An 8,444-nucleotide genomic window follows, 5' to 3' on the forward strand; every position below is an offset into this window, starting at 1 on the left:
CCAGACTGGTGAGCGCCCCCAGAGGCTTCTGATCAGGACCAGAAAGAAGTGACCTTAAATTCAAGAATGAGATTATTTACATTAAAGCTTTGGACCTATCTTTGGAGGCAGATGGTATAGCAGGACTATTCTTGGCCAACCAATCAGCCGTTGCCAACCCCATTTTCCCTTGCCACTTTTCACTACAGATCAGAAAGCTGTGACTGTTTTTCCCAGCCTCCCTTGCAACTGGATGGCCATATGACCCAGTTCCAACAGTGAAATGTAAGCATTCCAGGTGGCGTCTGGGTAAGAAGCAGCTAGTGCCATCCACCTCGCCCTCCTTCCTGCCTGGAACACAGACATGCTGTCTGGAGTGGTGGCAGCCACTTTGTAATCATACACTGATAGCCACAAGGAGAGAATATTCTGCTAACAACACTGAATTGGAAAGACAGAAAGAACTTTGAAGGCATCACTAAGTGGGCCAAGCACCATAAGCAGCCACCTTCTCCAGACTTTTTACACCCAACGATAAACTCCTATCTGAACCCGTGTTCACTGGGTTTTCTGTTACCTACACAGCCATACGTATCCTCTATCTGGCTGATAGTGGTAACCAACAAGAAAGAATGCAGCTTTGAAAATGGGTCTCCCGCTCCTCAACGTAATGCAATGCACTAGTGTACACATGCAGAAGGGAAAAGGGTGGTGAGAAAATGTTTGAAAGGAATGCCATCCAGTGTGGCTGGAATGTGGGAAATGATCATTCTTATGTACTGTTGGTAGACGTATAAATTGGCTTCGCATTATTAGAGAGTTATTTGGCTATATCTCTTATACTATAAAATGTATAAACTCTCTGACCCAGAAACTGTGCTTCTATAAATGTATCCTAAAGAAATAATCACATGCATGTGTCACATGATGAGCATAAGAATGTTCATGGTAGCACTGCTTATAGGAGCAAAACTTGGGAGCAATCCATATTTCCATCAGTAGGCTCACAATTAAATAAGTTATGGCTGAAGCCTATGCCATCCACTGTGGCAGCCACTGGCCACAGGTGGCTGCTGAGCACTTGAAATATGACTAGTCCGAATTGAGATGTGCTGCAAGTAAAAAACACGTGCTCCATTTCAAAGATTTCATATCTTAAAAGAATGCAGGGCCGCCCGGTGGCGCACTGCTGCAGTGCGCCGCTTGGGAAGCGCGGCAGCGCTCCCGCCGAGGGTTCGGATCCCACATACAGACCGGCCACTCACTGGCTGAGCGAGGAGCGGGGGCAACACCGAGGGTTGCGATCCTGTTGCCGGTCCCGGTCCGGTATGGGAGCGACACTGAGGGTTGCGATCCGTTCGTTGCCGGTCACGAAAAAAGACAAAAAGACAAAAAAAAAAAAAAAAAATGCAAAATATCTCATTAATAACTTCATATTGTTTAAATGTTGAAATTATAACATATTGGATGTGTAGGATTAAGTAAAATATACTGTTAAAATTCATTCCACTTGTTTCATTATGTTTTTCTCAATGTGGCTACTAGAAAATTAAAATTACATGTGTGGCTCACATTGTATTTCCATTGGATAGTGCTGTTTTAAACATACATGGAATACTACACAGCCTTTAAAAGTGAGGTAGATAAGAGCATGCATCTGGAAAAATGCCCACAATATATTATTAAGTTAATAAACAATCTGTAGAACTAGGACGGTATGATTGCAATTTTGGAAAAGAAAAAAAGTGAGTATTGTGTGTGCAGACAAAATTCTCAAAGGACACACTAAATCGCTAACAGTGGTTACTCTGGAGTGAGCCAAGGGAATCACTTTTTATTTTTTACACTTCTGGTATTATTTAATTTTGTTACACCCAGCACGTATTTCTTCTGTAACTGAAATGATTTTTAGTGGGAAGGAGAGAGAAGTAACAGCAATAAAACAGCTGCATTTTAGTAACAGAACCTTACACCTTAGAAACCAGATTTCTGTAAATACGAAGGGGACTTCAGGGGAAAGAAGAACTACAGAGTAGCCAGCCAGACAGGGGGATGGCACCAGGGGACAATGACTCAAACGAGACTGCCAGCGAGCACTGAGATGCCACTATGCATGCTGTAGTTCACCCACTTCAGTGATCTCAGTAAAGACTCATTTGCAAATAACAGAAGCCCACGTCCAACCAGCTTAGGAGAAAAGGGAGTTGTCAGTGTCATGGGGTCTTTACTATCTGAGAGTCTCCAGAGCTTCATGGTTAAGCAAGTGTCCAGGCACAGAGTTAGCAGCCCATAAATGCACATTTGCTCTTTACACATTTAGTGACCAACATAATAAACATAAATTTGAAAACCAAAAGTTCCCCAAACATTTGAGCATCCTTATGCAGCTATTTAATCAAAACTTAGATGTAATCAAATCTCTCAAACATTGATTATATTCATTTATTACATATGTTCACTGATTATATTCACTTAAACATTGATTATAAATTTTCCCAAACCCCCTGAACATCTAGATTAAATCGTATATCTAATATTTCATCTTCTAATAAATGCTTCAAACATCTTCCAAATAGACAAATCTAATCATAGTGATCACCACTGTCTGGTGCACTTGCATGTAGGCTTCAACAGAAGCTTCTATAAAAACTGAAAATGTGGATTTTTATTCATTTCTTCATTATTTCTGTACTTATGTCACACCTTCTTTGCAGAAGTCACAGGAATCTTGCCAGACCTAAAAGAGAAAGAACACTGCGTCAGGCAGAGCTTCAGGGTCAAGGTGCAGGACCAGAGCAATACCTCACCATGTCAGTAGTGACGGGGTGGGGCCCCTTCCTAGAGCGATAGTTCATTCACTTTTTGCTGCACCTCTGAGACTTCCCAAGGCCCATATTGTCTTGCAACCTGGCACCTCCTCACCCTTCCCAGGTCCATGGAGAAGTTTTTCATCCCAGCATGGCCCAGGTCACCATTGCCAGATAGTCCTTTAGTGAGCTTGGCCTCTGGAAGCCTCCCTTGTTAGGTAGAGGGTGGGAAGGACTCAGGTAAAGGGGATCACTGTGGGCTGGGCAGGTACTGCAAAATGTTTATGCCTCAGTATTATTTTTGCTGTTGTTCCCTTCAATTCATTCTTTGAAGTGCCAAGTTCAAGAACTGTGTTAAGGTGGAATTGCCAGAGCAGAGGAAACCATGCCCTCAGGGTCTTGTCACAGACTCTGTGGGGCATCTGCCATGTTCCTAGATATGCAGGCAAGACCCATCATGACACCTGGCAGGCCCTATCCCTAACTCTGCCAGCTGAAAGGAGGGTGATGTCAACTGCAGGTCTGCCTGCTCTTCACGTCCACCATGTCCAAAAGCCACCTGGCACCTCCCCAGCCCACCCTCCCACCCTCAGTTAGTTCCACACTGGCACTCCAGGCCCAGGGCAGAGATGAGCAGACAGAGGTAAGAACAGCAGGAAAGTTACCGCTTGACTGCAGTGCCCTGAGCTGACGGCGTGCTCTCCAGGCCTGGCGGGGGTCCAAAGGGAAGGGGCTTCCTCGGGTTTTTACGTGGGTTCTTCAAAGACCTTTGATCACTGGGTGCTCTCCCTTGGTCCCCGTGACCCAAGCAAATGCCCCTGCACTCCGGCTGCTGTCCTACTCCCTCCTCAGCTCCGAGGCACTGGGCAATACCTTCAGCTTTGCTCTGCTAGCACGTGGCCACACTTCTTCACAGCCCTCTTGGTGAGAGCTAAAGTCAACCCCACATCAGTCCACAGGAAGCACCTAAGTGTCCTCAGCCATGACAAACCATGAGGGTGAAAACCGCTCACACAGATGCCTCTTGCTTGGTCCCAGCAGCCAGTCAGCCCATCTCCAGCCCCTTAGACTTCTCAGGTGGGATTCAGACACAAGTCCTCTGTGGGTCCTAACTTCAGGGGCTACATGTCAAGTTCCCCAGATGGTCCTATCGAAGCCTCTCTCACTAGGCTTAAGGGGAGAGAGAGGCACCCCCTGCCCCTTCCTGCTGGGGAGCAGGGACTGACATCACACCTATAGCTCTCTCCAAATGTCAAGCCACAGATGCTCTCTTGGTAGCCACTGACCTGCTCTTTAACACATTCAGTGTGGGGAGGGTTGGAGAGTCGTTTAACCAGTTTCTCGGCCACCTATTCTCCACAGGTCCCACAGGAAAGTTGGTCTCCTAATTCCCACTGGTATCTGATGTCTATTGTTTAGAGCTTGGCCAAAACTTTCATTTCAACGTCCTGTAACACTGCTGCTGGAATAGCAATACAAGAATCAAAACTACAGGAAAAACAGCTACAAGTTTCCAGATAGATGATACAGGTTACTGACAATGGAGAATAACAAATTGTCAAAAGACATCTAGTTTACCACTCTAAGTGTGAGTCAGCAAACATTATTTACAGAGTTCTGCAGAGGAAAGGGTCGTGAAGCCAGAACTCAGTACCGAGTCAGAATAACATTCTTATGAGAAAAATAATTTCAGACCCACACTGCCAATAAATCCTTTCAGAAAAGTTATTCAAAGATTTATATAGTCAAGATAAAGACTTTTAAAAACATGGTCTACAAAAAACACCAATAAAATATCAAACCTGTAAAGCTTGTAGTTTATTCAAATGATTTTTTGTTGTTGAAACATATGATTATACATATTTGTGGATAAAGAGTTGACTATCCATACTTGTGTATGATACGTGATGATCAAATCAGGATAATTAGCATATTCATCATTACAAAACTTAATCATTCTTTGTGTCCATTAACCAATTTCTCTAACTAATGTTTGACAATGCAGTTGTGAAATTTTATGCAATTTTTCAAAAAGGATTTTTGAAACATAAGATGCAAATAGTAAATAATAATAATGCAGGGCCAGCCCGTGGCTCACTTGGGAGAGCGTGGTGCTGATAACAAGTCAAGGGTTAAGATCCCCTTACCAGCCAAATAAATAAATAAATAAATAATGCATAATTCACCTTGTATGTTAATTTAATAATGCTTTTGGATAAGAAAAGGGGCACTAAAACATTGTAAAGGACAAATCTTATTTGGGGAGCAGGTTGGAGGTTATAGTTGCCATTTAATTTTTGACATTGTTAGAAACATCATTTTAAATATGTTACTTTTTTACTTTAAAAAACACTAGTAGAAAAGCATATATAGTTATCACAAAAGAGGAGGGGAAAAAAGATCAAGTCAGTACAAGTCAGTAAAGCAAAAAAAGGAAAACACAGAAATGAAAGAAACAGAAAACCTAACAGACGTCAAAACAAGACTGATTATTAACAACTGCAAACATTTTAATGATTAAATTCTCCTACTAAAAAAGGAATTCTCAGATTGAAAAAAAAGGAAATCAAGCTCTATTCTTGTTCCAGTTGTGCACTGCTGAGTAATAAACCACCCCAAAACTTAGCGGCTTGCAACAACAGGAATTGTTATTTCTCACCATTCTGTAGGTCTGGGATGCTAGCGAGGCCTGGCCGGGTCCTTGCTCCATGCGGCATGTGCTGGAGTCACTCAGCCACATTCTGCAGGTGGCTGGGCTGGGTGGTCCCAGAAGATTTCACTCATCTGTGTGGTGCCCTGATGCCCTCCACCCCGGCCTCTCCAGCTTCAAGTGTGCCTCCTTACTTAATATCCTAGCTTGACCTTTCCTAGAGAAGGCAGCTGACTGCCCCAAGCACAAGCGGAAGTTACCTGGACTCTTTTTTTTTTTGACCAGGAAGGGGATCGCAACCCTCGGTATGGTGGTGTCCACACCATGCTCAGCCAGTGAGCGCACCAGCCATCCCTATATAGGATACAAACTGGTGGCCTCAGTGCTACAAGTGCCACACTCTCCCGAGTGAGCCACGGGGCCAGCCCAGAAGTTACCTGGACTCTTAAAGGTGAGAGCTGAACTGACTCAGCGTCACTTCCTCTGCTATTCCATTGGTCAAGGCAAGACACAAAGCCCTCCCTATTTGAGGAGAGGGAAAATAGGCCCCACCTCTTGGTGGGTGGAGCCATGTGCTTATAGGCAGGGAAAGCATTTACTTGGCCATATTTGGCTATCTGTTTAGAGCCAGCCTGATTCAATTATGCTTTTTTTTTTTTTTCCTTTTTGTCTTTTTTTACTGACCGGTAACGGGATCGCAACCCTCAGTGTTGCGCCCGCACCACACTCAGCCAGTGAGCGGAACCGGTCTCCACATGGGATCCGAACCCTCAGAGGGAGCGCCACTGCGCTCCCAAGCAGTGCACTCTCCAGTGCGCCACCGAGCCGGCCCTCAATTATGCTTTTTAAGAGGCCCATCTAAGTTAAATAATTATGAAAGATCTAAAATAGATAAATACATTCCAGAACAATGCAAGCAAAAGAAAGAGAATGTGGCAATGTTCATACTTTTAAAAGTAGAATTTGAGAGGAAAAAAGCATTAAATGGAACTGAGGGATGTTTTTGATGATTGTACTGATGAAATGTACAATCATAAAGAAAATATATTAATAGCCACGTGTTGAACACTTACCTGGATAATTTTATTTAATCTCATAACAATTCTGGGAGGTAAAAGCTGTTCTTTGCCCCATTTCACAGATGAAGATGCTGAGGCTTGGAAAGATTGAGGAATTCATGCACACCTACATGTTGTTTGAGGGAAAGAACCAAGATGTGAACCCAGGTAGCCTAACACCAGATTCCATGCTCTTAATCACTGAATGCTTTGTTAATCATGAATTTGAACCAGACACATGGACAAATACACTGAAAAGAATAGATAAAGCAAAAACTGAAATGCAAGAAGAATTTTACAAAACCACAACCAGGGAAGTAGATTTTAAAACTGTCTCAGAATTTAACAGGTCAAATATTTTTTAAATCATGTAGGCAATCTAAATAACAAAATTAACAAGACTGTTTTAATTTATCTAGGTAGAATTTGAACAGGGAATATCTTTAACCCCCCCCACACACATGCTCACAGAACATATAGACAAATTGATTAAGTGATGAGTCTCAAAGTAAACCTCAATAAATTCCAAGCAGTAGAAACTACACAGGCAATTTCAACAAATCAATAATAAAAAGACAAATGACCTAATAGAAAAATGGGCAAAGGATAGAAAGGGACTATTTACAAATGAGGATATATAAATGGCCAAAAATATATAAAAAGATGTTCAAACCTCACTAGCAAATATGGAACATGAAATCAAATCAACAAGATACTATTTTTTTCACCCAACAGATCGGGAAAAAAATTAAAAGTTGCATATTAGTTGTTGGTAAGGAAATAGGGAAGGATTTTGTGCAGTGCTAGTGGAATATAAATCGGAGGGGCCGGCCCGGTGGCGCACTGCTACAGTGCGCCGCTTGGGAGCGCGGTGGCACTCCTGCCGAGGGTTCGGATCCCACATACAGACCAGTTCCTGCTCACTGGCTGAGCGAGGTGTGGGTGCAGCACCAAGGGTTGCGATCCCGTTGCCGGTCCCGGTCCGGTACGGGCGCGACACTGAGGGTTGCGATCCATTGCCGGACACGAAAAAAGAAAAAAAGAAAAAAAAAATCGGAATGATCATTTTAAAGAACAATTGGGGACTACCAATTAATAGCTTGAACATATGTGACTATGTCACACTCCAATTCAATTTGCAAAAACAAGACACAGGACTTCTGGTGCTGGCCAGGAGAGAGTGAGCCAACTACAGCCTCTTTCACACTGACTCCAACTAAAAGGTCTGGACAAAATGCAAAAAGCAACTGCCTGAGGACTAAAAAATAGCAGAGGAATTGGCAAGAAGGGCCAAAACTTGAAGGAAGAGCCTTATGGGGTGAGTTTCCAGGGTTTTGATCGTCTTTTATCACCCAGCTTTTACCCAAGGGTGGCCCAAATATAGAACTGTGCAGCAGGTGCAGGCAAAAAAACTCCAAGAGAAACCCATCTTTGTGGACAGAGAATTGGACAAGGAGGCTTCTGTGAGTCAGAGAGCATGGGCGATCTCTTTTCCTCTTTTCTCTCTTTGACCTGTCCCGAGTGTACCAGTCACAAAGCTGAACTGTGGTGGTAGGGCTGGCGGCACAGACACCTAAAACCCCAAGCAAAACCCATTTTTCCTGCCAGATGAAACAAGAAAGCTGGCGGAGGGATTCCCTTTGAATTTTCTTTCTCTTTTCTTTCTTTGCATTGCCCTGAGGGTGGACCAGGTCATGTGGATCTGTGCAACAGCACAGGTGGCTAAAACTCTAAGAGAAACTCCATCTTAGCAGACAGAAGACTGGTCTAAAGACACCAGTTAAAAGACCACATTGTCAGATTGGATTGAACACACACACACACAGTCCAAGTTCATGCTGTCTACACGAAAGCCTCTTTAATATAATTACATAGGTAGATTAAAAGTAAAAGGGTAGTGTGGGGAAAATAGGATAATTTAGTCAGGCTCTCTCAGCTTAGGTCTGGTTG

Source organism: Galeopterus variegatus, unplaced genomic scaffold, assembly GCF_000696425.1.
Source record: "Galeopterus variegatus unplaced genomic scaffold, G_variegatus-3.0.2 Scaffold739, whole genome shotgun sequence".
Lineage (NCBI taxonomy): Eukaryota > Metazoa > Chordata > Mammalia > Dermoptera > Cynocephalidae > Galeopterus > Galeopterus variegatus.